Here is a 25,126-nt window from a genome sequence, read left to right as displayed (position 1 = left end):
ATGGCATCAATAGTGGCACTTCACATGTTTTGAGGTTCATGGTATTACAAAAAAATGATGGAAAACAGGCAAGAACCATGAGAAATCATCTTTTACTGTATGACGCATTTTTCTAGGTAAACGAATTGCTCCTGTGCAGATGATTGGCATCACATGGTGTTTTGAGCTGATATGCCCAACACTTGAGCTCACTGCAATAGTACCAGGTGGGCATAAACTTACTATAGTAGTACAATACATACTAAAGTTAACTTTTTGCAGTTATAATTTAATGCTGCATTTTTATGCTTGTTTACATTTCTCTTAGCTGAAGCTAGCATCATGTTCTTTGTATGCACACATTTTGATAAATTTTCACTTTTTATAATTGATTTTGTATATTTCATGGTAGCAATGATAAAGTAGACTAGTAATTGTATAAATATTTTTGTTTGCTATTTCTAGGTTATTTGGTTCATCTACAGTTTTTTTCAAATTGCCATTAATTTCCAAGTTTTTTTATATTTCTTCAAAAATATCTGCTAACAAGAGCACCCATGCAGTTCACACGATGTCATTCAAGGGTCAATTGCATTTGTAACTCCTGTCTTTGACAGTAACCTGTCTCCCTTCATGCTTAGTATGTAGTCCGTCCTTACTTAACATGATCAATAGGTCTTGGAACTGAGCTTAAGTGAAAGACGTATAATAAAACCACTTTTACCATAGGCTAACTGATATAAATAAGAGTGACATTCCTATGATATATTTCTGGTCACAGAAACATCACTGAACTTCTAAGTAAGGACGCAAAACACTTTTATTTTATTTTATTTTATTTTTATTATACTTTAGGTTTTAGGGTACATGTGCACAATGTGCAGGTTTGTTACATATGTATCCATGTGCCATGTTGTTTTGCTGCACCCATTAACCCATCATTTAGCATTAGGTATATCTCCTAATGCTGTCCCTCCCCCCTGCCCCCACCCCACAACAGTCCGCGGAGTGTGATGTTCCCCTTCCTGGGTCCATGAGTTCTCATTGTTCAATTCCCACCTATCAGTGAGAACATGTGGTGTTTGGTTTTTTGTCCGTGCAATAGTTTACTGAGAATGATGTTTTCCACTTTCATCCATGTCCCTACAAAGGACATGAACTCATCCTTTTTAATGGCTGCATAGTATTCCATGGTGTATATGTGCCACATTTTCTTAATCCAGTCTATCGTTGTTGGACATTTGGGTTGGTTCCAAGTCTTTGCTATTGTGAATAGTGCCACAATAAACATACGTGTGCATGTGTCTTTATAGCAGCATGATTTATAGTCCTTTGGGTATATACCCAGTAATGGGATGGCTGGGTCAGATGGTATTTCTAGTTCTAGATCCCTGAGGAATCGCCACACTGACTTCCACAATGGTTGGACTAGTTTACAGTCCCACCAACAGTGTAAAACTGTTCCTATTTCTCTACATCCTCTCCAGCACCTGTTGTTTCCTGACTTTTTAATGATGGCCATTCTAACTGGTGTGAGATGATATCTCATTGTGGTTTTGATTTGCATTTCTCTGATGGCCAGTGATGATGAGCATTTTTTCATGTGTTTTTTGGCTGCATAAATGTCTTCTTTTGAGAAGTGTCTGTTCATGTCCTTTGCCCACTTTTTGATGGGGTTGTTTGTTTGTTTTTTTCTTGTAAATTTGTTTGAGTTCATTGTAGATTCTGGATATTAGCCCTTTGTCAGATGAGTAGGTTGCAAAAATTTTCTCCCATTCTGTAGGTTGCCTGTTCACTCTGATGGTAGTTTCTTTTGCTGTGCAGAAGCTCTTTAGTTTAATTAGATCCCATTTGTCAATTTTGGCTTTTGTTGCCATTGCTTTTGGTGCTTTAGACATGAAGTCCTTGCCCACGCCTATGTCCTGAACTACAAACCAGTGCTCAATGAAATAAAAGAGGATACAAACAAATGGAAGAACATTCCATGCTCATGGGTTGGAAGAATCAATATCGTGAAAATGGCCATACTGCCCAAGGTAATTTATAGATTCAATGCCATCCCCATCAAGCTACCAATGACTTTCTTCACAGAATTGGAAAAAACTACTTTAAAGTTCATATGGAACCAAAAAAGAGCCCACATCGCCAAGTCAATCCTAAGCCAAAAGAACAAAGCTGGAAGCATCACGCTACCTGACTTCAAACTATACTACAAGGCTACAGTAACCAAAACAGCATGGTACTGGTACCACAACAGAGACATAGATCAATGGAACAGAACAGAGCCCTCAGAAATGATGCCGCATATCTACAACTATCTGATCTTTGACAAACCTGACAAAAACAAGCAATGGGGAAAGGATTCCCTATTTAATAAATGATGCTGGGAAAACTGGCTAGCCATATGGAGAAAGCTGAAACTGGATCCCTTCCTTACACCTTATACAAAAATTAACTCAAGATGGATTAAAGACTTAAATGTTAGACCTAAAACCATTAAAACCCTAGAAGAAAACCTAGGCAATACCGTTCAGGACCCAAAACACTTCTAACAAACGTTAAACGTTGAAATCAATGTGTGCTTTACATATATTTTTTAAAGGTTAATAAAAATAAGTAAGATATTTTTTACTCAATTTCTGGTGAACCACCGAGTGATGGCAGTTGTAGTGGTCATGGGTTACATCAAGCAATCAACGTCAGTAGATTGCAGATTGTAAGGAGCACCACTTACGATTATGCAGTTCAGAAACAAACAGTCACAAGTATGTCAGCCTCACGGAGTGCTTTTGTATGGCATCATTGTCAACAACAGCATTTGTGTGATTATCACGGTTCTCACGGATTTTTATTTTACAGTACTTTGCATTCGTTTACTTGATCCTTTTCCAACCTGCTTATTGCAGTTCAGGTTTGCAGATGGCAGGAGCTTCTCCTGGCAGTTTTGGGTGCCAGGAGGGAACCCTATTATTATAGAGTTTCTTTGTTAATGCTGGTCAGTGATTTAATCTAAATTAGAAGTGTTTGAAAAGGATTAATTGTCCTACATCAAACTTGCAAGCAATGTCATGTACATCATGACATTGCAGGGTCACTCACACACACATCCACTGTTAGTCAGACTGGCACCATGTAGACACATCAGTTAATCTCATGTACAGAGCTTTGGGATGTAGGACAAAAAGAAGAGTCCCTGAAGAAACTCCATACAGACATAACAAGAACATTTAAACTCCTCATGGACAGAGACCTCAGATGAGATTTGTGTTTCATCCATGTTATAATGAAATGGCATTATTCAAGGACCTGCTATACTCACTTCATTTGTTCAATACCCTTCTGTGTGACCAGTCTCTTGCGTCCCTGCCCTTAGGTAAGTACTCACTCCCTCTGGGACTTCAGCATCCTTCATTAGGTTACCTCTGCTGCTTTCCCTCTGTCTTCACTCCACTCTTTCTCAGATATTTTGTGCCAAGCTGCCCTTTTAGACAGAAAATTTTTCCTGCTCAGGTGCTGAAAACCCATGCTAGGCTGTCCTTCTCCATCTCTGCATGGATGCCTCCTGACTCTATTCAGTTTTTGATATTTTATTCTATTTCACCCACCATTCAGGGGTGCTCTCACTTGATTCTTAACATTGTGCAGGGTGGTGCTCCCACACTTAGGTCTTTCTCATTGTCTCCAGGCCGCAACTCCTCACTCTGGACAATCACAGCTTTCTGTTTTATCTCCATGCTTATGAATAAAAATGCTCAGAAAGAGAAGAGAGGGAATATGCCATATACATTTTATAATCAATACACAAAGCTCTGCAGAGCAAGGATTTTGATTGGAATTTCATTGAGTTAATAATTTGGGAAGAAAAGAGATAATATTGTATTCTCATACTACTAATATTTCAATTGTCTTATTAACTTAATTAATTTAAAAAATTTTCACATAGAGACCTTGCCTATTTTAACATCTATACTCAATTATTTGGTATAGTTGATCCTATCACAAAGTTTATTTATATATATTTTTTCTTTTGTTACTTGCTTATAGAAATAAAATTGATATTTTGTGTATTGAACTTGATTAGTTAAACTGTCTTGGTAAACTTGTTATTTTCTTATCTGAATATTTGATCTGTACAATGTTTAGGATTTTCTATATACGCACACCATCTGTAAATAGTAACAGTCTTCTAATTCAAGAATTTTTATTTCTTTTTTTTTCTACTGCAAGAATAATGTTGAATAAATGTGGGTACAATTGGTATCCATGTCTTGTTGAAATTGTAATGGGAAAACAATATATTTCAATCTCTATGTAGATAGTGGGTTTTTGTTTTCATAATATATATCTTTTAGTTTACTGTATGAGTTTTGCAGGACTGCATAATAGATCACCACAAACATAACATCTTAGGACCACAGACATTTATGAGATCATGGCTTCTGTGGGTTAGAAGTATGCTCATGTCTTAACTGGGTCCTCTGCTCAGTCTTTTCTGGCTGCAATCAAGGTGTCAGCTGGGCTGAATTTTCATTTGGAATCTTGACTGGGAGTCTGCTTCCAAGTTCATTAAGTTTGCTGGCAAAATGTATGTTTTTGTGACAGTATGACTGAAATCCCAAGCTATCTCCTGACTTTTGGCTGGGTGATCTCAGGTCCTAAATGTTGCCTACAGTTCCTAGAGGCTGGTCACAGTTCTTAGCCATGTGGATTTCCTCAACATGGCTGCTTGCTTCATCAAGTCAGCAAGAATAGCCTGTCATATCAGGGTGTATATCAGGCTCACTCAGGATAATTTCCCTACTGATGAACCAAACAGTAACTGATTTTAGAGCTTAACTACATCTGCAAAATTCTGTTCACCAGAGGCAAATCATATTCAGGGAAAGAGAAGTGTACACAGTGAAAACACCAAGGGGCAAAAATCACTGGAGCTACCATTATAATTGTAGTAATAAAATTCTCTTCTCATACTAGTTCTCAAAGTTTCATTGTGAATCAAAGTTCAGTTTTACAAAGCACTACTTATTTTGCATCTATTGAGATGATCATTTAAGAAACCATTTGTTACTTGTGTTGAATTGCATTACATTATTTACTCTTGTTAATCTAACCTTGCATGTGTCAGATAAACTGAACTTGATTGTGATAATACTTTGTTTTTATTCATTGCTACTTTTGGTATGTTGATATTCTGCTTAGGACTCTTTTTTAATCTGTCTTTTCATGTGATGATAATAAAGAGAATTTTCAATACTTTAACTCCATGTACACCCTGCCATTATCCTTAGCAAACGATTTCTTTGCATTTTAATTCTCTTATAATTCTTAAAAACACTAGACATTTTCATAGTTTATGCATGAAACTGTCAATGTTGAAGCAATTCTCCTACTTCGGCCAGGCTAGTAGCCAGGAGGTTCTTTCTGTTTCCGAGAGCTAGCTTTGGTGCCTGTGGTAGATCTGTTTACCAGGCTCTTTTCAGAAATGAGTGGAAGATATAGAGGCATTAAGGATGGTTCTAGAGAAGGATTTTCCAATCTTAGCATTGTCAACATGTTGGATGGGATGATTCTTTGTGTACAGTGTTCCCTTGTACATTGTAGGATGCTTACCAGATCCTGCCCACTAGAGGCCAATAGCACCTCATCATCATAGTACCCCTTCCCTCAGTGATAATAAAAAATGTCTCCAGACATTGTTTAAGTTAATAAATGTGCCCAGAGCCCAGGCACAGTGGCTCAGGCCTGTGATTTTAGCTCTTTGGGAGACCGAGGTGGGTGGATCACTTGAGGCCAGGAGTTACTAGAACGTTCCTCTGTCAAAAGACAAAATTACAACAATTTAAAATCTAATTGGCTGTTACTGGCCATTCTAGAATTGGTTGACATCTCATTCTATGAAATAGAATGAGTGCTCTTCAATAAGCTGAGCAGAGGGGGGTTAGCTTTATTGGCAGAAAAGGGCTAAAGAAAACAGAAACAGAACAAAAAGTGATTGGTTGTTTCAAAGTTACTTTCCTTAAAGAGGTAAAACACAGAGGACCCCCTTACCACCCTGGCTTAGGTAAACTGGGTCCCTTCTGGGGCCCAAGTAAACTGGCTGCTGTGAATCTCCATTTTTTTAAAAAAAAGGTCTTGTTTCAAAGTTTAGTTTGACAATGCATCTCTCAGCATGAGTGACTTTATCTGGCTTGGTCAAGACGCTGAGGTCAAGTGCAGGAGCTCAGTCCAAACAATGGCCTCCTGTAAACTTTGTTCAACACCTCCATACCAGCTAGCTGATACCCTGATAGCTTTCCAAGGGGTGCTTCTCTCATGGGAATGCTTCCTCACCTACATCCGTGTTATATTGTCAAATTCTGTCAGTCCAATACCTTGCATGTTAGATACTCTTTGGTGCAGGAATCATTTCATGACTCTCCCTTCTTCTCCAGCCTCTCCCCCATGGGTCATTTTTAAGAGCGCTGTGTTCATTCTATCTATCTTTCTATCTATCTATCTATCTATCTATCTATCTATCTATCTATCTATCTATCGCCTCACTTTCCTCGCTGACTTCTGTAGTAGGTGGATTCCTGGAGGTCTGGGACCTGCTTCCATTTCTTATTTCTTCTCTTTGTAGGTCTCTACATTTCTGGTGCTTATTACAGTATCTGGCCCATAATTCATTCATAGTAAAATTCCTTAAATTTTATTATAACATCAAGATGGGAAGTTGTAAAATTGTACCTCAGCTAGTACAAACAGACAACAAAACAGAACTTCACCCAGCTAATGGTGGTGTCATTCCACATCAGCCCTCATTTTACATGGGAAGGTAGTTGCTAATTTAACAAGATTTCATGGCCAATAAAATATGATGCTTTTAGTGTTCAATTTATCTTATACTGATTATTATAAAAATGGTATTTTCTTTTCTTTTTTTGGAGGGTGTTCTGGGCGTTGTGAATCATGGAATCTCATGGTTTGTACTTGACTGGATTTTAATGGACACATAGAGAGGAACAACATACACTGGGCTTTGCAGAGGGCAGAGGGTAGGAGAGGAATAGTATCAGAAAAAATAACTAATGAATACTTAGGCTTAATACCTGGGTGATGAAATAATCTGTACAACAAACCCCCATGACATGAATTTACCTTTGCAATAAGCCTGGTCACGCACCCCTCAACTTAAAGTAAAACTGAAAAAAAAATCATTTGGTAGAAGGGAACACTGAAGCCATGTGAATTGGAAGGGCCACTCTTAATGGCTTATTGTTCTCCCTGCAGATTTTCACCGCTATGCCTCCTTTCACTCTGGGAGTCTTCTAGAGGTCTTGCACTTGGGAGAGCATGCTCAGGTTTCCCCAACTCTACAAAATCACCCAGAATGCCAAAGACTTCAACACAAGGGTAAATAAGGTTGATCTCAGAATTGTCACCTCAAAAAGGCCCTGCCTTCCGCTGTTCAATTCTGGTCATCTGCCTATGAGATATCTGAAGCTTGAAAGAGAACACTTGAAAATCACTGAGACCGTGACTCCCACCCCAGCACATACAGCAAGCCAAGTAGGTTATAGAGATTTCTTCTCAGGTGATGAGTTCACGCCACATGGGGTGTGTTCTTCAGTTCCAGTGTGTTGATTCCTCCCTGCTTCTCCCCATCAGCCCCTGAGGTCAATGTGGGCAGCAGCCCCCATGGCCCAAAGTTCAAGATCCGCTGTCGAAGACTTTTTTTAGGCAATCACACAGCCCTGCATGGAGGCCTGATGAGAGCTTGCCTAACTGTTGCTGGGTTTGTCATTTTAAAAACAGTGTTTCTTTAGCTAGTGAGTAAAACTGGCTATATAGGAACTCAGGGATCACATGAGTCACTTTTTTTTTTTTTTAATGAACCAGAGAATCAGCAAAGAGACCACAAAAGATACAGGTAATTCTCAGAAACCCATGCAGATGCTGAGTTGGGTGTTAAAGTTGTCATATAGTTTCAAACTGCAGAGGGGTCTGTCACATAGGGGTCTGTCACATAGATGCCTTTCACAGCTGAAAGAGCTGAAAGTGGCAGAGCGGTTGGGTGACCCTACCCAAAGGAAAGATAGATGTGTTCCTGGCCAGCGCAGGGGTGAGATGTGAGCACAGCTGCATGGCCGTGCTGCTGTCTTGGGCCTTTTTCGGAGGGGATTCAGAAGTTTAGACAGAGGTCATTGCCCAGATCAGTTCCAGTGCTACATGATGCTGGTGGTCATGACTTGCAAGGGTGGTTCCTGGGCCATCAGTGAGAATAACACAGGGAGTTCCCTCTCTAGGTCTCAGTGAGAGAACAGTCTCTGAGGCCCTGGCTTCTGAGCCGGATATTCTTGATGGGTACCCTTCACAGCTGCTTTCTTCTGGGAAGGCTTCCTAGTTATATTCAAGGCTGGGAACAAAGAGATTCTTACTGTTTCTATTGTCTCTCATATCTAAAGATACTTAAGTGACTAATTCTATTAGTCCTTGTTGACTGTGATTCTATTAATGGCAAAATATGACCCATTTTCAGTGGATTGTTTACAGAAATCCATTTTCTACAGAATTTGAATTCTAAGGCCATTTGAGGTGGGAAGTAAATAAATAGAGCTAAGAATGCCTGGAAACCTCAGGCACTTTGAATTTTTTTTTCTTTTTTGTAGAGAGGTCAGGGATGGTGCAAAATAAATATTTAAAGTAGAGGAAATTCCATTATGTTATAATAACATTTTTTATAATTTTATGTTGTTTTATCACTACTGAGGATCAAACTATATGATTCCCTGAACAACTTGTAAACTTTTAAATAAATTTAAGCTTGGCTTTAACAGTTATGTCATTGCAGTGACAAAACTATTAATGAAACTAAAGTGGGGAAATTTAGGGCAGGTGTGGAAAACTGTGAGTAGATCAGAACTTAGAGGGTGGAAGATGGGGAAGTTTGGGAAGGCAGTTGAAAACTAAATTGTAAAGGCTTTGAGTGTGAGGTTAAGAAATTGGGACTTAATTGCTTAGGCATTGAAGGGTCAGTATAGAATTTAAATTTAAAAATGTTTTTTTTCATTATTGAATTTTTTTATTTTTTATTTTTTTTATTTTTATTTTTTATTATTATACTTTAGGTTTTAGGGTACATGTGCACAATGTGCAGTTTTGTTACATATGTATCCATGTGCCATGTTGTTTTGCTGTACCCATTAACTCGTCATTTAGCATTAGGTATATCTCCTAATGCTGTCCCTCCCCCCTCCCCCCACCCCACAACAGTCCCTGGAGTGTGATGTTCCCCTTCCTGTGTCCATGAGTTCTCATTGTTCAATTCCCACCTATAAGTGAGAATATGCGGTGTTTGGTTTTTTGTCCTTGCGATAGTTTACTGAGAATGATGTTTTCCACTTTCATCCATGTCCCTACAAAGGACATGAACTCATCCTTTTTTATGGCTGCATAGTATTCCATGGTGTATATGTGCCACATTTTCTTAATCCAGTCTATCGTTGTTGGACATTTGGGTTGGTTCCAAGTCTTTGCTATTGTGAATAGTACCGCAATAAACGTACGTGTGCATGTGTCTTTATAGCAGCATGATATATAGTCCTTTGGGTATATACCCAGTAATGGGATGGCTGGGTCAAATGGTATTTCTAGTTCTAGATCCCTGAGGAATCGCCACACTGACTTCCACAATGGTTGAACTAGTTTACAGTCCCATCAACAGTGTAAAAGTGTTCCTATTTCTCCACATCGTCTCCAGCAACTGTTGTTTCCTGACTTTTTAATGATGGCCATTCTAACTGGTGTGAGATGGTATCTCATTGTGGTTTTGATTTGCATTTCTCTGATGGCTAGTGATGATGAGCATTTTTTCATGTGTTTTTTGGCTGCATAAATGTCTTCTTTTGAGAAGTGTCTGTTCATGTCCTTCACCCACTTTTTGATGGGGTTGTTTGTTTTTTTCTTGTAAATTTGTTTCAGTTCATTGTAGATTCCAGATATTAGCCCTTTGTCAGATGAGTAGGTTGCAAAAATTTTCTCCCATTCTGTAGGTTGCCTGTTCACTCTGATGGTAGTTTCTTTTGCTGTGCAGAAGCTCTTTAGTTTAATTAGATCCCATTTGTCAATTTTGGCTTTTGTTGCCATTGCTTTTGGTGTTTTAGACATGAAGCCCTTGCCCATACCTGTGTCCTGAATGGTATTGCCTAGGTTTTCTTCTAGGGTTTTAATGGTTTTAGGTCTAACATGTAAGTCTTTAATCCATCTTGAATTAATTTTTGTATAAGGTGTAAGGAAGGGATCCAGTTTCAGCTTTCTCCATATGGCTAGCCAGTTTTCCCAGCACCATTTATTAAATAGGGAATCCTTTCCCCATTGCTTGTTTTTGTCAGGTTTGTCAAAGATCAGATAGTTGTAGATATGCGGCATCATTTCTGAGGGCTCTGTTCTGTTCCATTGATCTATGTCTCTGTTGTGGTACCAGTACCATGCTGTTTTGGTTACTGTAGCCTTGTAGTATAGTTTGAAGTCAGGTAGCGTGATGCTTCCAGCTTTGTTCTTTTGGCTTAGGATTGACTTGGCGATGCGGGCTCTTTTTTGGTTCCATATGAACTTTAAAGTAGTTTTTTCCAATTCTGTGAAGAAAGTCATTGGTAGCTTGATGGGGATGGCATTGAATCTATAAATTACCTTGGGCAGTATGGCCATTTTCACGATATTGATTCTTCCAACCCATGAGCATGGAATGTTCTTCCATTTGTTTGTATTCTCTTTTATTTCATTGAGCAGTGGTTTGTAGTTCTCCTTGAAGAGGTCCTTCACATCCCTTGTAAGTTGGATTCCTAGGTATTTTATTCTCTTTGAAGCAATTGTGAATGGGAGTTCACTCATGATTTGGCTCTCTGTCTGTGATTGGTGTACAAGGATGCTTGTGATTTTTTTACATTGATTTTGTATCCTGAGACTTTGCTGAAGTTGCTAATCAGCTTAAGGAGATTTTGGGCTGAGACGATTGGGTTTTCTAGATATACAATCATGTCATCTGCAAATAGGGACAATTTGACTTCCTCTTTTCCTAATTGAATACCCTTTATTTCCTTCTCCTGCCTGATTGCTCTGGCCAGAACTTCCAGCACTATGTTGAATAGGAGTGGTGAGAGAGGGCATCCCTGTCTTGTGCCAGTTTTCAAAGAGAATGCTTCCAGTTTTTGCCCATTCAGTATGATATTGGCTGTGGGTTTGTCATAGATAGCTCTTATGATTTTGAGATACGTCCCATCAATACCTAATTTACTGAGAACTTTTAGCATGAAGGGTCGTTGAATTTTGTCAAAGGCCTTTTCTGCATCTATTGAGATAATCACGTGGTTTTTGTCTGTGGTTCTGTTTATATGCTGGATTACATTTATTGATTTGCGTATGTTGAACCAGCCTTGCATCCCAGGGATGAAGCCCACTTGATCATGGTGTGTAAGCTTTTTGATGTGCTGCTGGATTTGGTTTGCCAGTATTTTATTGAGGATTTTTGCATCAATGTTCATCAAGGATATTGGTCTGAAATTCTCTTTTTTGGTTATGTCTCTGCCAGGCTTTGGTATCAGGACGATGCTGGCTTCAGATATTATCCAGGAGAACTTCCCCAATCTAGCAAAGCAGGCCAACATTCAGATTCAGGAAATACAGAGAACGCCACAAAGATACTCCTCGAGAAGAGCAACTCCAAGACACATAATTGTCAGATTCACCAAAGTTGAAATGAAGGAAAAAATGTTAAGGGCAGCCAGAGAGAAAGGTCGGGTTACCCACAAAGGGAAGCCCATCAGACTAACAGCTGATCTCTCAGCAGAAACTCTACAAGCCAGAAGAGAGTGGGGGCCGATATTCAACATTCTTAAAGAAAAGAATTTTCAACCCAGAATTTCATATCCAGCCAAACTAAGCTTCATAAGTGAAGGAGAAATAAAATACTTTACAGACAAGCAAACGCTGAGTGATTTTGTCACCACCAGGCCTGCCCTAAAAGAGCTCCTGAAGGAAGCACTAAACATGGAAAGGAAAAACTGGTACCAGACACTGCAAAAACATGCCAAATTGTAAAGACCATCAAGGCTAGGAAGAAACTGCATCAACTAATGAGCAAAATAACCAACTAACATCATAATGACAGGATCAGATTCACACGTAACAATATTAACGTTAAATGTAAATGGGCTAAATGCTCCAATTAAAAGACACAGACTGACAAACTGGATAAGGAGTCAGGACCCATCAGTGTGCTGTATTCAGGAAACCCATCTCACGTGTAGAGACACACATAGACTCAAAATAAAGGAATGGAGGAAGATCTATCAAGCAAATGGAAAACAAAAAAAGGCAGGGGTTGCAATCCTAGTCTCTGATAAAATAGACTTTAAACCAACAAAGATCAAAAGAGACAAAGAAGGCCATTACATAATGGTAAAGGGATCAATTCAACAAGAAGAGCTAACTATCCTAAATATATATGCACCCAACACAGGAGCACCCAGATTCATAAAGCAAGTCCTCAGTGACCTACAAAGGGACTTAAACTCCCACACAATAATAATGGGAGATTTTAACACCCCACTCTCAACATTAGACAGATCAACGAGACAGAAATTTAACAAGGATATCCAGGAATTGAACTCAGCTCGGCACAAAGTGGACCTAATAGACATCTACAGAACTCTCCACCCCAAATCAACAGAATATACATTTTTTTCAGCACCACACCACACCTATTCCAAAATTGACCACATAGTTGGAAGTAAAGCTCTCCTCAGCAAATGTAAAAGAACAGAAATTATAACAAACTGTCTCTCAGACCACAGTGGAATCAAACTAGAACTCAGGATTAAGAAACTCACTCAAAACAGCTCAACTACATGGAAACTGAACAACCTACTCCTGAATGACTATTGGGTACATAATGAAATGAAGGCAGAAATAAAGATGTTCTTAGAAACCAACGAGAACAAAGACACAACATACCAGAATCTCTGGGACACATTCAAAGCAGTGTGTAGAGGGAAATTTATAGCACTAAATGCCCACAAGAGAAAGCAGGAAAGATACAAAATTGACACCACCACAATTAAAAGAACTAGAAAATCAAGAGCAAACACATTCAAAAGCTAGCAGAAGGCTAGAAATAACTAAAATCAGAGCAGAACTGAAGGAAATAGAGACACAAAAAGCCCTTCAAAGAATTAATGAATCCAGGAACTGGTTTTTTGAAAAGATCAACAAAATTGATAGACTGCTAGCAAGACTAATAAAGAAGAAAAGAGAGAAGAATCAAATAGATGCAATAAAAAATGAAAAAGGGGATACCACCACCAATCCCACAGAAATACAATCTACCATCAGAGAATACTACAAACACCTCTATGCAAATAAACTAGAAAATCTAGAAGAAATGGATAAATTCCTTGATAAATACACCCTCCCAAGACTAAACCAGGAAGAAGTTGAATCTCTGAATAGAACAATAACAGGCTCTGAAATTGTGGCAATAATCAATAGCTTACCAACCAAAAAGAGTCCAGGACCTGATGGATTCACAGCCGAATTCTACCAGAGGTACAAGGAGGAACTGGTACCATTCCTTCTGAAACTATTCCAATCGATAGAAAAAGAGGGAATCCTCCCTAAAAAATGTTTATGATCAGACCATTTTGGGGAAATGAGCCAAATGTGTCTTTTAAGGTGAGTGGTAGAAGGAAAACTACTGGCAGAGATTCCAGGGGAGAGTTTAAGGAAAATTAAACCCGGGAATGGGTGGGAATGTGTTTGGAGAGGAGGGAGCATGTTTTGAGAGGAGCGTCTGTGTTCATCAAGATTGTGGCATATCTATGATGTAAGAGGCTCTCTGAGAGCACAGTGGATATAGATGTTAATACGCCAGGCCCTGCCTCTCTTGCCCTCTGGGAGCTTACCTAAGGTCAGAGTTGATGTTCAAAAATTGTGTACGTATTGCTTATTTACCAATGTGATGAGTCCTGGGGTCTGTGGGTAGAGCTTATATAATAAAAGAACATAAGTTTAGTAAGTTCAGGAGAATCTTCTCCAAGGAAGTGATATTGAAGTTCTTGAAAGATGAGTAGGGGGTGGCCATACAGGACAGTGAGGTGTGGGGAAGGATTCAGAGAAGGAGCATTCATGGCCAGGATCAAGCAGAGGCATAGGAACTGAGTTGCTGTGGCTATGGGAAGTGTTTTAGTGGGGATGGGGATGCCTGAACTTGACTCTCCTTTGCCAGACTCTGACGAGGGTTTCAGGACACTGGGCACCCCTGATCCTGGCCAGTAAATATGGTAACGTCCTACTGTGATCTGAATGTTTGTGCCCCCAGACCCTGGCATTTTATATGCTGAAACCTAAAACCATAAAGTGATGGTATTAAGAGGTGGGGCCTCTGGGAGGTGATCAGGTTTTGAGGGCAAACCTCTCACAAATGGGATGAGTGCCCTTATAGAAGGGACTCCAGAGAGCTTATTGCCCCCTGCACTATGTGAGATATAGCAAGAAGACACCATCTATGAGGAACGGGCCCTTGCCGAACACCAAATCTGCCAATTCCTTCATCTTGGACTTCTCAGCGTCCAGAACTATAAGAAATTAATTCACATTGTTTATAAACCATGCAGTTTATAGTATTTTGTTACAGTAGATCAAAAACACTAAGACACTTTCACTTTCCCTATCCTTCTGGAGCTACCAATCAAAACACACCTCTACACATTTCTAGCATCCCCTATGAGGTGGACAGCCACCCCAGTCAAGATGACTACAGCATAGAGAGGAGGTGGGGGCTAGAAAAGGGGGCAAAGAAGTGAGGGAGGATTTTATCACTAACACCTGGGTGGAGGGACTTCTTCTCAATGAAGAGTTGGTGATAGGAGAGTCACATGATAAGATTTGCTTCTGAAAAAGATAGGACTGCTCTGTAGAGAAAAACATACAATCTGGCAAGAGTAGGGGTTGCTGTTGGGTTGAGGGGAGTGAAAGGTGGTAGGAATAAGGATTGTGAGCTCCAGAGAACCAGGATATGACAACTGATTGGAGTATTTGGAGTGTGCTGATTTGCTGTCCTAAGTACAAGTGAGTTCTTATTACACCCTTAATTGTCATTTAGAAGAATTTATTCTCCTCACTCCCAAAAAAGCATAGAAACATGGCACCAATTCGAAATTTGAGACAAACTGGGGTGCTGTCAAAGCCAAGGGACCCTTGTCTATCAGAGGGTCACCTTCAGGCTTATTTCCTTTCCCCAAGTGCTGCCTGAAGCTGTCTCTTAGATGCCTGCCCACACCCTGAGCCCTACATGAGTTTTGTTTGACCAGGTACTAAGGTTGCTAAAGTGGCTCCATTTCTTCTTTTGATACTGTGTGGATCATGTCACAAAGACAGGAAATCTTATCAGTTTTCTCCATCATCCATGCAGAGAGCCTCAAGTATAAATCAGCAATGTTCACCATGGGCAAAGCAACATGATTATTTGGAAGAAATATTTTTGAGAACGTATGTGTACATTGTTCATTCGCTAAGAATGCTTCCAAGAATTTCACTTTGCTTATTTTCATGTGATTTTAGAGAGAATTTTCAAAGTGCTCCTTTGATGATGGAGTTTGTGATAGTTCATTTTAAGTTTCAAAGTAAATTTTTCCACTCAAGCAATTCAGTGAATCAAATTTCTTTCAACCATCACAGCCATATGCACACTCCCGTGGTTGCTCCTAGCCTTTAATCTAAAAACTGATTCGAGGTTAAAATTAGCATTTCACCTTTACAGGAACCCAAGTCCATTAAGAGCCCTGGTGTCAGGCCACACTGGAGTTTTCCCGTCATGTGTCCTGTCAAGCATAGTTGAGCAACCCTCCTTGAAGTGTAACGTGGTTATTGGCAGGAGAATGAAAAATCAGTTTTGATTTTAAAAAGGAAGTTTTCAGATTGTTCTTGTTGAAATTTTAGAGGGAGGTGATGGAAAAGAGAATATACCTACCATAAAAAATGGCTCCTGAAAACATTTGTTCTTGATTCCCCAGAGGCCACACCATGGAAACCGATTCCTCATCTTTTAAGAATACCATATGGATACTTATATATAGGCATGAATTAAGCAACTGGGCCTTTCAACAATTTTGGAGAAGGCCATTTCACACTTTTAAAATAAATATGCTCCTATAAGATCAGGTATGTTTTATATACTAAAATAACAGTGCACATGTATAAAATAAAACTTAGTGGTACCTCTCTCTGCTCATGGCATTGTTGGGTAATATGTTAGCTTAAACTATTTCTGACCTATAGCTTATTACTGTCCACCACAATTCTCTCCTAGAAATTTTCTATTAGGTGTCAGTTTTTCAAATGAGTACTTCTTAGTCTAATTTTTTTTCCTCTGAAGTTATCTTTTTTAGTCTTTGGAGTCCATTATTCTATCCCAGTTCATGAATATAAACTCATTTACAAAATTTACAGTTTTTTTTTTTTTACTAACTGTGTGACCTTGGACATATTTGAATTCTCTTTTCTGCACCTCATCTGGAATATACACTTAATTACACTGTTTCAAATAGTTGTTAAAGTATTAAAGGCGCTAATATATGTAAGGTGCTTAAAACTGCTTGTCATATATAAGTGCTTATATAAGATGTTTTTTCAATATCTAACAATTTTATTATGTGTACATCCATAAAATATGAAACACATTGTCGTTTTAGACAAATGCCCTTCATGTTTAATTTATTTTAGTCTAAGAATCAACCAGCATTGGAAATACTGTTATTAGAAGGAAACTCAAAAACTTTTTAAATCATAACGGCAAAATTTGATTTTCAGCTTAGTCTCTCACAACTTCTAAATTTTTCACCAAAGTTTTCTGTGGGCTCTCTTAGGGCAAATGCAAGTGGAAAGTGAAGGCACACGTTTCCACCTTTGAAATAATTTCAACTTGTATCACTTCTTACCATGTCTATCATAGCCACTCTGGCCCTGCATTGTCTGATGGAACTTTCTGTGAGGATAAAAATGTGCTGTATCTGTGCTGTCCAATACAATAGCCACTAGCCACATGTGGCTATTGCATATTTAAAGTGACTGAGGAACCAAATTTTTAATAATAGCTTTATTGAGATACAACATATACCATACAATTTATTTAAAGTGTACAATTGTATAGTTTTTTAAACATATTCATAGAATTGTACAACCATTACCACAATCCATTATAGGATATTTTTATCACCCCTGAAAGAAACCCTATATTCATTAGCAGTCACTCTCTATTTCCCCCCAGGCAGCTCTAGTCCTTGGAAACCACTGCTCTTCTTTCTATCTCTATAGATGTGACAATTTCTGGACATTTCACAGAGATGGAATCATACAATTTGTGGCCTTTGGTATCTGGCTTCTTCATTTATTATGAGGTTTTCTTTTTTTTTTTTTTTTTTTTTTTTTTGAGATGGAGTCTCACTTTGTCCCCCAGGCTGGAGTGTAGTAGCGCATCTTGGCTCACTGCAAGCTCCACCTCCCAGGTTCATGCCATTCTCCTGCCTCAGCCTCCGAAGTAGCTGGGACCACATATGCCTGCCACCACGCCTGGATAATTTTTTTGTATTTTTAATAGAGACAGGGTTTCACTGTGTTAGCCAGGATGGTCTCGATCTCCTGACCTCGTGATCTGCCTGCCTTGGCCTCCCGAAGTGCTGGGATTACAGGCGTGAGCCACTGCGCCCGGCCTATTATAAAGGTTTTCCAGGTGCATTCATGTTGTAGCATGTATCAGCACTTCATTAATGCTTATTGCCTAGTAAGTTTGTATTATATTGATACAACACATTTTGCTTGCCAATTCACAGTTGGGTTATGAACATTTGGGTTCTGAACAGGCTACTGTGAATAATGAAAAATGCTATGTATTATTTTAGGCTATTTTGAATAATTATGGTAATGCTGCTATAACATTTAGAAACAAGTTTTATATGTTTCATTCATAAATTTCATTTCTCTTGCGTATGTACCTGAGAATGGAATTGCTAGGTCATAAGCTACCTATGTATATTATTTTCAGCAACCACTTCACAGTTTTCCAAAGTGTGTACTATTTTACTTTCCCACTGGCAGTGTATGAAAGATCTAATTTCTCTACATCCTCACCAACACTGGTTATTTGTCCTTTTTTATTATAGGTACACTATTGGGTGTTAAATGATGTCTTCTTGTGGTTTTGATTTTGTATTTTCTTGATGGCTGGTGATGTTAGGTTTTTCTTCATGCACTTATTCGACACTTTTATCTTCTTTACAAAAAAACCTATTTAAATGTTTTGCCTATTTTTATGATTTTTTCTTTTTACTGTTGAGTTATAAAAGTTCTTTGTGTATTTTAGATCCAGATTTCTAATCAAATATATAATTTGCAAACATTTTCTCCACTTTTCTGGTTGTCCTTTTCTGTTTTCTTTTTTTTTTTTTTTTTTTTTTTTGAGATGGAGTCTCGCTCTGTTGCCCAGGCTAGAGTGCAGTGACTTGATCTCAGCTCACTGCAAGCTCTGCCTCCTGGGCTCATGCCATTCTCCTGCCTCAGCCTCCCGAGAGCTGGGACTACAGGCGCCCGCCACCACACCCAGCTAATTTTTTGTGGTTTTAGTAGAGACAGGGCTTCACCGTGTTAGTCAGGATGGTCTCGATCTCTTGACCTCGTGATCTGCCCACCTCGGCCTCCCAAAGTGCTAGGGTTACAGGTGTGAGCCACTGCCCCTGGCCCTGTCCTTTTATTTTCTTTGTTATGTCCTTTGAAGGACAAATGTTCTAATTTTGATGAAGCTTGGTTCATTTTCTTTTATCACTGTGCTTTTGGTGCCATATCTAAGAAACTCTTGCCAAACCCAAGGCCATAAAGATTTATTGCTATTTTTTATCCTAAGAGTTTTATAGTTTTGCAACTCAGAAATATAAAATCAAATACTGCATATTCTCACTTAAAAATGGGAAATAAATAATGTGTACACATGAACATAGAGTGTAGAATGATAAGACACTGGAGACCCAGAAGGGTGAGAGGGTGGGAAGGGGAAGGATGATGAGAAATTGGTGAGTGTACATTGTTCCAGTGATAAACACACTAAAAGCTCAGACTTCACTCCTACCCAATATATCCATGTAACAAAATTGCACTGGTACTCTTTAAATATATACAATTAAAAAAATGGGTTTATGGTTTTGGTTCTATGATTAATGTTACAATGTTTTATTGTGGTAAAAGCATATGTAATAAGCTTTGCCATTTTAACCATTTTAAACATAAAATTCAGAGGCATTAATTACATTCAGAATGTTGTGCAATCATCACAACTATGTATTTCCAAAAATTTTTTATCACCCCAAACTGAAACTCTGTAGTCATTAAGCAATAACTCCCCATTCTCCCTTTCCTCCCGAGCCCCTGAGAGGAATAAATTTTTATGGCATTTTAATTAATTTAAATGTAAACAACTGAATGCAGCTGGTGACCATCATATTGGACCTCACAGTTTTAACACCACCAATATCAACCCCTGGACAGATACAATCATTTCTAAGCTGCCTTTGCATTTATTATTATTCTATTTATGGTAATCTATGATCTATTCTCCCATAAAAGCTGGACTATTCCTGTAAGAACGTATCTTATACCATTTCATTCCCAGCTCTGAATCCTCCAGTGGTTACCTATCACAATTAACAAAGAAATCCAAGCTCTTTACTATGGTCTGTGTTTATCTGCTCCTCGGACTGTGTGTATTCTCCTTTCCTCCTCCCAATGCCTGCAGCCTGACTGGTCTTTGTGGTGATCTTTGGGCTCATCAAATGCTGTCTGTATTCAAACTCTGCACAGTGTCTCTTCTGTCTGCCCTCTAGACATTCACTTAACTCACTCCGTCATACCATTCTGACCTGCTCAAGTGTCACCTCCTCAAAAAGATTGTTCCAGAGCTCCCTATCTAAAGTAGCAGTCCCTGTCTCCCTGAATGTGATTACCCTACCTTATGTTTCTTTGTATTATTATGCTTTTTTATTTAGACAAGGTCTCACTCTGTCACCAAGGCTGGAGTGCAGTGGCACAATCATGGATCACTGCAGCCTCAAACTCTGGGGCTCAAGCAGTCCTCTTGCCTTAGCCTCTCAAGTAGCTGGGACCATAGGTGAACACCACCACACTTGGCTAATATATTTCTTCGTAGCACTTATTACACCCATCATTTTAGTGTGGAACTGTTTATGAATACATGTTCTATTTCTGTCACTATACTGCAAGCTCCGTAAAGACAGACCTTCTCTCTCCAGTTCCCATAATAGTACCCAGCATAAAATAGGCTATAAGTAAACATTTGTTGAGTAAATAAAAGAAAAATCTTATTCATTTTAAGGCTATAATCAATGTTAGACTCAAAGAGATAGACTAATCTGTGTTAATCTATGTTAGACTCAAAGATTATTCTCCTGAATAAATGGAAGCGTTTCTTTATTGAAGCATGCCTTTTAAAACAGTATTGCATATGGTGAATAAGCTTTTGGATGTGCTGTTGGATTCATTTTGCCAGTGTTTTATTGAGGGTTTTCACATCGATGTTCATGAGGGATATTGGCCTGAAGTTTTCTTTTTTTGTTGTGTCTCTGGCAGGCTTTGGTATGGATGATGTTGGCTTCATAAAATGAGTTGGGGAGGAGTCCTTCCTTTTCTATTGTTTGGAATAGTTTCAAAAGGAATGGGTACCAGCTCCTCTTTATACCTCTAATAGAATTTGGCTATGAATCCATCTGGTCCTGGGCTTTTTTTTGTTTGGTAGGCTATTAAATACTGGCTCTATTTCAGAACTTGTTATGGGTCTATTCAGGGATTCAACTTCTTCCTGGTTTCATGGTGGGAGGGTGTATGTGTCCAGGAGTTTATCCATTTCTTCTATATGTTCTAGTCTATTTGCATTGAGGTATTTATAGTGTTCTCTGATGGTAGTTTTTATTTCTGTGGGATCAGTGATGATATCCCCTTTATCATTTTTTATTGTGTCCATTTGATTCTTCTGTCTTTTCTTCTTTATTTGTCTAGCTAGTGGTCTATCTCTTTTGTTAATCTTTTCAAAAAAAAACAGCTCCTGGATTCATTGATTTTTTGAAGGGTTTTTCGTGTGTCTGTCTCCTTCAGTTCTACTCTGTTCTTTGTTGTTTCTTGTCTTCTTCTAGCTTTTGGACTTGGTTGCTCTTGCTTCTCTAGTTCTTTTAACTGTGATGTTAGGGGGTCGATTTTAGATCTTTCCAGCTTTCTGTTGTGGGAATTTAGTGCTGTAAGTTTCCCTCTTAACATTGCTTTAGCCGTGTCCCAGAGATTCTGGTACATTGTCTCTTTGTTCTCATTGGTTTCAAAAAACTTCATTATTTCTGCCTTAATTTCATTATTTACCCAGTAGTAATTCAGGAGCAGGTTGTTCAATTTCCATGTAATTTTGTGGTTTTGAGTGAGTTTCTTAATCCTGAGTTCTAATTTGTACATATACAAATTAGAGTACACCATGGAATACTATGCAGCCATAAAAAAATGAGTTCATGTCCTTTGCAAGGACATGGATGAAACTGGAAGCCATCATTCTCAGCAGACTAACATAGGAACAGAAAACCAAACACTGCATGTTCTCCCTCATAAATGGGAGTTGAACAATGAGAACACATGGACACAGAGAGGGAAACATCACACTCCATGGCTTGTCAGGGGTTGGAGGGGAAGGGAAGGGAGAGGATTATGACAAATACCTAATGCATGTGGGGCTTAAAAGCCAGATGACGGGTTGATAGGTGCAGCGAATCATCATGGCACATGTATACCTATGTAACAAACCTGCACGTTCTGCACATGTATCCCAGAACTTAAAGTAAAATTTTAAAAAAGGATATAAATATCATGTACATTAAAAAGATACAAAATGCTTATGAACAGAAAGATTCTATATTGTAAATAAGTCATTTCTATTTACTAAATTATGGTTGAATGCAATCCTACTCAAAATCCCATCAGGTAATTTGAAAATTGACAAGCTAATTTTAAATGTATTTGAAAATTTAAAAGACCAAGAAGAACCAAGAAAGTTCTGAAGAAGAACAGAGCTCAAGAATGTATACCATCAGATGTTTCAATCTTTATTACAATTACAATAAGATGGTATTAGCAGAAGGACATACAAATAAAGAAACCAGAAACAAACTCATATTTATACCATCACCTGATTTATGACAAAGATGAAACTGTAGTATAGTGAGGAAACAATAATCTTTTCAATAAATGTTAGTAGATCACTTGGATATCATTATGGGGGAATAAAAGAATTTGACCCCTATCTTACATCATAAACAAAGGTCAATCGTAGGTGGGTTATAAAGCTAAATGTGAAAGATTAAAAATTAAAAAAAAAAAAGCTTCTATAATGGCCATGATCCGTGGCTCATGCCTGTAATCCCTGCACTTTGGGAGGCCGAGGTGGGTGGATCATGAGGTCAGGAGATTGAGACCATCCTGGCTAACAAGGTGAAACACCTACTCTACTAAAAATACAAAAAATTAGCCAGGCATGGTGGCGGGCACCTGTAGTCCCAGCTACTCGGGAGGCTGAGGCAGGAGAATTGCTTGAACTCGTGATGAGGTTGCAGTGAGCCAAGATTGTGCTACTGCGCCCTAGCCTGGGTGACAAAGTGAGACTCCATCTTAAAAATAAAAAAAATAAAAAACCAAGCTTCTATAACATAAGAGAGTATCTTTATGACACTGGGGTTGACAAAAATTTCTTGAGCAGGACTAAATAAGCATTAGCTATACAGCAAAAGTCTGATAAATTGGACTACATTAAAATTAAGAACTTTGTAATAAGAAAGTCACGATTAAGAGAAAGAAAAGGCAAGTTAAAGTGGGAGAAGATATCTGCAATGTTTATGTCCAATAAAAAACTTATATCCAGAATATATAAAAAAACTCCTACAAATCTGTTACAGAATATATTCAAAGAGCCAGTTAAGCATCAGAAAATGTCTTCATCAAAGGCATGCAACTTAAAATGACAATGGGATACCATGACACACAGACCAGTCTGGTCAAAATAAAAAATACAGATAATGCCAAGTGACAACAAGGATATGGAGCAACTAGAACTGGTGAAGGTAAAATAGCACAACCACTTCAAAAAATTCTTAGGCAGCATTTAATGAAGTTAATATATACATATTTTAAGATCCAGCAATTTCATACTTGTTATATACCCAACAGAAATGCATGCAAGTGTGTACCAAAAGACGTATAAGAATGTTCATAGCATCATTATTTGTTATAGTCAAGAGCTGGAAGCAACCCAGTTGTGCATCAGTGGTAGAATGGGTGACTAAATTGTAGTGTATTCTTACAATAAAATACTATCGAGTAATGAAAATAAATAAACTATGGCTATATGCAACAACATGGATAAATCTTACCAACAATGTTAGACAAATGTAGCCAAACCAAAAAATACACGTATTCTATGAATCCATATATGCAAGGTTCACAATAGGTGATAGTGGCTACTCTTTTGGGAAGGAGTGAGGAAAGGACTAAGAGAGTACTACAGAGGGGGCTCTGGGTGTTTGTAATTTCTATTTCCCAGTGCAGGTGTGGTTTGCATGAGCATGTTCACTTTGTGGAAATTCATTGAGCTGTAACTAAATATATGGAATTATTTATGAATGAACTGATATATAATTCAATGGGAACCTGGGAGGATAGGGAGGAGGTGGGGGAGCTGAAGAAACATGAGTGGCCAAATGTTTACAATTGTTATTGTTGCGTTATGGATACCTGGGGGATTGTTGTACTATTCTTTCCATTTGTGTATATTTGAAATTTTCCATTATAAAAAGAACAAAAAAAAAAGAGAGAGAAAACTAAAAAAGAAAAAATAAAGTGTTATGCTTGTTAGTAAAACCAATTTTAAGGCCAATTACTAAAAAGTAAACTCCTACAATTTTGAATAGCTATTTGCTAATACATTGATTTGCTGCCTTCTTGGGGTTAGTTTAGCCTGTCCATTCCTTTTTTAACTTGCTCCCTTCCTTCCCTTTTAATAAAGTCCTGCCTAAGCTCCAGGCTCTATTTTCCACCTCTCCCCTAAGATTTAGGATAGTTCTGTTTTAAGTCAGTGGCCATATCTCTCCCTGTTCTCCTAGTGTAACTCTTACCTTACCCAGCAGCAGGCCCTCTGTTTAGGGCAGCCCATAATATTGCTTTTATGATTAATCTTCCCTTATCTACAAACTTAACTGTGGAGAAACAGGAGAAAGTGTGTGCCCAGGAGCTGGATTCAGGGACCCATGGTTACCCACTTCTACTTATGATTCCATCATTACTATTGTTTTAGGAAAATAAACAGATCTTGATTCTTTCATAAGAGTCGATTCTTCCACAAGCAAATGGGAAAATTGGCAGGCCCAGATATGTGTGCATAGCAGCTACTGGTTGGAAATTTGAACACAAAAATCTTTATCTACCCAGCCTGTGAGCTACAAATCTGGACTAAGTATAAAAAAGAATAAAACTAAATACCACATGTTCTCACTTATAAGTGGGAACTAAACATTGAGTACTCATGAACATATAGATGGGAACAATAGACACTGGGGAACATGAGAAGGGAGGGAGAGAGAAAAGGGTTGAAAAACTACCAATTGTGTGCTATGCTCACTACCTGGATGATCGATTTGTTTGTACTCCAGCCTTAACATTACACCATATATGTTTGTAACAAACTTGCACTTTACCCCCAAATTTAACATAAAAGTTGAAAAAAATATAAAAGAATAAAAGGTGGTTGGCTGTGTCATACAAAGATACTGTGGCTTATCTTAAAAATAGGCTGTGACCCCTCAGGATAAAAATCAGGCTTCTCCGTGCAGGTCTAGTTGACATGATTAGACAACTCTCCCAGAGTTCTGCCTTAGTGGTTGTCATATACTTTGTTATAGACATCCTTGAAAAAACAAGACAATATAGGAAAACTGAAGCTTTGAAATCCTTCCTGTAATTTCTAAACATCTCTCATTGGATTGCTTGCATTCCTCCAACTGATAGATTCCAGAAACTCATATAGTTGCAA

General features: G+C 38.4%; 1 pseudogene; it reads left to right on the top strand.

Moving 5' to 3' along the window:
- Positions 1-14,205: 14,205 nt before the first annotated feature.
- Positions 14,206-25,126, top strand: part of LOC115831154 — a 70,512-nt pseudogene continuing 59,591 nt past the window's right edge.

This window comes from Nomascus leucogenys, chromosome 18 (assembly GCF_006542625.1).
Source record: "Nomascus leucogenys isolate Asia chromosome 18, Asia_NLE_v1, whole genome shotgun sequence".
Taxonomy (NCBI): domain Eukaryota; kingdom Metazoa; phylum Chordata; class Mammalia; order Primates; family Hylobatidae; genus Nomascus; species Nomascus leucogenys.
Note: the sequence above shows the minus strand (reverse complement) of the source record. Positions and strands in the feature narration are given on the sequence as shown.